The following is a 6,346-nucleotide window of genomic DNA, read 5'->3' as shown; positions in this document are numbered from 1 at the left end:
CCAGTAAAACGGCTAGGGCAGCGCTAAAGCACGCCCATCAGAGCCGGTGACGTCACCGAACACACTGTAAACAAAAGAGCCCTTGCCCTAGCGCAGGGCAAGGGAGGGCATCGGAGCATGAGATGCTCCGATGCTAACTTTAGGGGGCTGCCCGGGTGAAAATATGGGTATGTCCGGGTTCAGCTCTGAACCCGGACAACCCCTTTAAGTGCACTGAGGACAGGGCCAAGTCACTCAGTGCACTCTTGCTCAGCCTGCTTCCTCTGCCAACCCCTACTCCTTCTTGATTGACAGGACCAGACAACATGACTATGCTGGGACCTGGTCCTACAAATCAAGAAGGAGAGGGAGGGGCTGGCAGAGAACACAGAAGGAGCAACGGTGCACAGAGTGGCTTGGACCCACCCTCAGTGCACTTAACTGCTCGTTTTAAAAAAACTAATCTATACAACAGGAGAAAACGTTATGCAACTGTATACTTATACCATTAGATTCATTCTAATTCTAGTCTGAAATAAGGCACGCATTGTGTGAATACGGCTCTAATTTCAAATGAGGTGGCACTAGAAAAGCGTACAGCCTACAAAAAAAAAAAAACCTGAGTGAAGATGGCAGCAGCTGGGATGGCATAATGCCATTGTAGCACAGTTCTGTTTTTCCCTGTTATTCGCTATTAAATAATGCCTCTTATCATAAGCAAATTATCAGGAACAAGTATTTGTATGAATGCCTGTTTCTGGTAATTGCCCTGTATAAAGGTGCCAAAAATTACCCGTTCATCGGGTAAAAGCATTGTTTTGAGGCACAAAAATCATAGTTTCAGTACAGTAACGTCCTATGTGAATAGGGATCTAATGCCCAGAAACATTGAATCTGTCTGTGTGATATGCACATTTTTTTTGCAGACCCATTGACTTTGATTAGTCTAAGGTCCACACTTTCTGGACATATCTTTTTGGGGAATGGACATACGGATGCAGATAGCACACGGATAATCTGTGTGCTTTCCGCATCCGTATTTCTATTCCGCAAACAGAATATGTTCTATACTTGGCTGAAAAATGCATATCATTGAAGTCAATGTGTCTTCAAAAATGTGGAGGCAACACGGACGGCATCCATATTTTGTGGACCGTGAAATACAAAAGGTTGTGTACATGAGGCCTAAAGATTTGCCAGATTTATCACAGTAACTAATGCTGGGGGATAAATGTTGCACGTTTAGACTGTCTAGCTTTATACCAACTTTTCCATTTCACCACCATGACGGCAACCAAGTGGAGATTGACCCCTGACCTCTGTAGGGGCAGGAACAGAGAAAGGTTAAATTGCCCCCTCCCACCACCGTTCACCAGTGTGTTACTAGATTACAGTGCTCCATAACCCACTATGTGTAGATAAATCCTAGAGAATGCTACTGATAAGAAAAAAGGTTTCCCTGAGGGGAGGCCCTTTCGTCCCCAGAATAACCAGGAAAGATCCTATCGGGAAAAGGTAAAACGGTGCGCTGGAGTTACCAAATAGGGGGGCGCGGTAGAGGGTATCTCCTCAATCCCCAGAATAAAAGTAGCGACAAACAATGACGCCAGGATAGGGGGGGAGACTAAAAGATTTCATTCCCCAATGGGAATCAAGGGGGGGCCTTGAACATCATAAAAGAGGGTTACAGAATAGAATTTCCTCCCCCTCCCTCCAACAAGATTCTGCGTCACTTGTCATTCTTTAATAACGCAAGTAAAAAAGATCTGGGAAGGTATTCAGGATCTCCTAAAGTTGGGAGTGGTAATCCTGGTTCCTCAGTCTCAACAAGGATAGGGCTACTACTCAAATCTGTTCCTCGTAAAAAAGCCTGGAGGTTCTTATCGAACGATAATAAACTTAAAAGACCTAAACAAACATATAACCTACAGGAAATTCAAAATGGAGTCTCTGAACACTACCATCCCACTGATGAAAAAGAACGCGCTAATGTGTACGATCGATTTAAAGGATGCGTACTATCACGTTCCAACCTCAGTCGCAAAGGTACCTAAGATTCGCCATAAAAAGTCCTATGGGAAATATAGTCCACTTTCAATTTGTCGCTTTTCCCTTTGGAATTTCATCTGCACCCAGGGTCTTCACCAAGCTGATCGTGGAGATGATAGCTTTCCTGAGAACAGAAGGGTTAACAATAGTCCCCTATCTGGACGATTTTCTCATAGTATCAGACTCAGAAAATCAAATAGAAACAGATTTTGTCATCTTTTAGAAAGTCTAGGATGGGTGATAAACTAAGGCAAATCGTGCCTACTACCGATAACAAGGGTGAAATTCCTTGGTATTCTCCTAGACTGCAAAACAAACATCCTTTCTGCCAGCTGAAAGAATAGAAACTATACCGAGAACGACCAGGGAGTTTTTGAAGAGAAGATCTTACTCCATCAGAGAAGCCATGAGTCTTTTAGGTCAAATGACATCCTGCATTGTGGCGGTTCCCTGGTTTCAGATCCACTACTGAACTCTCCAAGCATGGTTACTGAGGAAGTGGGACAAATGCCAGACATCACTGGACCAGAAAATTCAGATTCCGGAACATGTAAAAAAAAACTCTTGTCTCTGGTGGCTGATTTAAAAAAATTTGAAGAGAGGAGTAGTCTGGCAGAAAACACCATCCGCAGTGATCCTCACCGATGCAAGCGGTACAGGATGGGGAGCAAAGGTCAACGTAAGCCACTATCAGGGGGTCTGGTCAGCAGAGATAGCAGTCCAGTCATCGAATTATCAAGAGCTCACAGCAGTCTGGGAGACCTTAAAAGCAGCCTCGGAAGGAATTAAAGAGGACCTTTCACTAGAATAAAAAATGTAAACTAAGCATACAGACATGGAGAGCGGCGCCCAGGGATAGTAACATAGTACATAAGGCCGAAAAAAGACATTTGTCCATCCAGTTCGGCCTGTCATCCTACAAGTTGATCCAGAGGAAGGCAAAAAAAACCCTGTGAGGTAGAAGCCAATTTTCCTCACTTTAGGGGAATAAAAATTCCTTCCCGACTCCAATCAGGCAATCAGAATAACTCCCTGGATCAACGACCCCTCTCTAGTAGCTATAGCCTGTAATATTATTACACTCCAGAAATACATCCAGGCCCCTCTTGAATTCCTTTATTGTACTCACCATCACCACCTCCTCAGGCAGAGAGTTCCATAGTCTCACTGCTCTTACCGTAAAGAACCCTTTTCTATGTTTGTGTACAAACCTTCTTTCCTCCAAACGCAGAGGATGTCCCCTCGTCACAGTCACAGTCCTGGGGATAAATAGATGATGGGATAGATCTCTGTACTGCCCCCTGATATATTTATACATAGTAATTAGATCTCCCCTCAGTCGTCTTTTTTCTAACGTGAATAACCCTAATTTTGATAATCTTTCAGGGTACTGTAGTTGCCCCATTCCAGTTATTACTTTAGTTGCCCTCCTCTGGACCCTCTCCAGCTCTGCTATGTCTGCCTTGTTTACAGGAGCCCAGAACTGTACACAGTACTCCATGTGTGGTCTGACCAGTGATTTGTAAAGTAGTAGGAATATGTTCTCATCACGGGCATCTATGCCCTTTTGATGCAACCCATTATCTTATTGGCCTTGGCAGCAGCTGCCTGACACTGTTTTTTGCAGCTTAGTTTGCTGTTTATTAAAATTCCTAGATCCTTTTCCATGTCAGTGTTACCGAGTGTTTTACCATTTAGTATGTACGGGTGACTTGCATTATTCCTTCCCATGTGCATAACTTTACATTTGTCAGTGTTAAACCTCATCTGCCACTTATCTGCCCAAGCCTCCAATCTATCCAGATCCCTCTGTAGTAGTATACTGTCCTCTTCAGTGTTAATTACTTTACACAGTTTAGTGTCATCTGCGAAAATTGATATTTTACTATGCAAGCCTTCTACAAGATCATTAATAAATATATTGAAGAGAATAGGGCCCAATACTGACCCCTGAGGTACTCCACTAGTGACAGTGACCCAATCTGAGTATGTACCGTTAATAACCACCCTCTGTTTTCTATCATTGAGCCAGTTACTTACCCACTTACAGACGTTTTCTCCGAGTCCGAGCATTCTCATTTTATATACTAACCTTTTATGAGGTACAGTGTCAAATGCTTTGGAGAAGTCCAGATACACGACATCCATTGATTCACCGCTGTCAAGTCTAGTACTTACCTCCTCATAGAAACTGATTAAATTAGTTTGACATGACCGATCCCTCACGAAGCCATGCTGATATGGCGTTATTTGCTTATTTCCGTTAAGATGCTCTAACATAGCATCTCTCAGAAAACCTTCAAACAGTTTACCCACAACAGATGTTAAACTTACCGGCCTATAGTTTCCAGGCTCTGTTTTTGGACCCTTTTTGAATATTGGCACCACATTTGCCATGCGCCAATCCTGTGGGACATTCCCTGTCAGTACAGAGTCCGCAAATATCAGAAATAAGGGTCTGGCTATGACATTACTTAATTCCCTTAGGATACGGGGGTGTATGCCATCCGGTCCTGGCGATTTGTCTATTTTGATATTTTTAAGTCGCTGTTGTACTTCTTCCTGGGTCAGACAGGACACTTTTAATGGCAAATTTATTTCAGCATTCAGCATTTCATCTGACAGTTTATTTTCCTCAGTGAATACATTGGAGAAAAAAATATTTAATAGCTTTGCTTTCTCCTCGTCGCTCTCTGCGACTCCCCCCTCATTACTCTTTAAAGGGCCGACACCTTCAGATTTATACTTTTTAACATTTATATAATTGAAGAACATTTTAGGGTTAGTTTTACTCTCTTTGGCAATTAATCTCTCGGTCTCTAGTTTGGCCGCTTTTATTTGTTTTTTACATGTTCTGTTTTTTTCCTTATAGTTTTTCAGTGCTTCCGTGCTACCCTCCTGTTTTAGTGTTTTATATGCTTTCTTTTTGTCATTTATTGCTTTCTTTACAGTTCTATTTATCCACATTGGTTTCTTTTTGTTCCTTAACCTTTTATTCCCATACGGTATGTACCTCTCACAATGAGATTTTAGGATGTTTTTAAAGATATCCCATTTTTTGGCTGTATTTTTATTTTTGAGGACATGGAGAGCGGCGCCCAGGGATCTCCCTGAACTTACTATTATCCCTGGGCGCCGCTCCGTTCTCCCGGTATAGGTTTCGGTATCTTCATAGTTAGGCTCCACCCAGGGGAACCTGCCGGCGTCTCATTCTCCCATGCTGTAGCGCTGGCCAATCACAGTGCTCAGCTCATAGCCTGAGAGGTTTTTTTTCTCTCAGGCTATGAGCTGAGCGCTGCGATTGGCCAGCTCTACAGCCTGGGAGAAGGAGACGCCGGCAGGCTCCACCCAGTTGAACTGAACATATGAAGCTACCGGAGCCTATACCGGGAGAACGGAGCGGCGCCCAGGGATAATAGTAAGTGCAGGGAGATCCCTGGGCGCCGCTCTCCATGTCTGTATGCTTAGTTTACATTTTTTATTCTAGTGAAAGGTCCTCTTTAACCACCTCCGGACCGCCTAACGCAGATTCGCGTTCCGGAGGTGGCAGCGCTGCGCACAGTCACGCATATACGCGTCATCTCGCGAGACGCGAGATTTCGCTCCAAGCCGGCCCGCGCATGCGCATCGCGGGCCGGCAAAAGTTAAAGAACAAGTTCGTCACCAGCCTGCCAGCAACGATCATTGGCTGGCAGGCTGGCGATTTTTAAAAAATCCAATCACAAGCCATATAACAGATCATATTAGTAAATATGATCTGTTATATGGCTTCTCTGCTCCTGTGCTGGTCCTTTTCGTCGGTTGGATCCAGCACAGGAGCAGACTGAACTGTGAGTAGCACCAACACTACACCTTAGCCCCAGATCACCCCCCTGCACCCCAATTAACCCTTTGATCACCCCTTTGATCGCCCCTGTCAATCACCAGTGAAAGGAAAAAAAGTGATCAGTGTAAACTGTCACTTTTTTTTTTCACTAGTATTGGCTGTTAGGTTTTAGGGATAGTTTAGGCCCCTTGGTTAGGTAGTTAGCGTCAGTTAGCGCCCACCCCACCGCACCGCAGTCACTTTTATTCGCTGAATAGCGTATCGCTAATCAGCATTTGTACTTTTATAGTATCTGTAAGTGATCAAAACTGATCACGGTCAGATCTATAATAGTATTAGTGTCACTTTAGTTCGCCCTCCACCCAAAACGCAGTGTTTGCCCGATCAGGCCTGATCGGTCGCCCACACGTGCGTTCACCCACGCCCGCCCCACCGCAGTGACAAAAAATATATATTTTTTGATCACTGCACATTCATTTTACACGCACTGCG

The sequence above is a fragment of the Bufo bufo genome, chromosome 3, assembly GCF_905171765.1.
Source record: "Bufo bufo chromosome 3, aBufBuf1.1, whole genome shotgun sequence".
NCBI classification, from domain to species: Eukaryota; Metazoa; Chordata; class Amphibia; order Anura; family Bufonidae; genus Bufo; species Bufo bufo.
The sequence above is the reverse complement of the archived record's forward strand: the minus strand, read 5'-3'. Positions refer to the sequence as shown.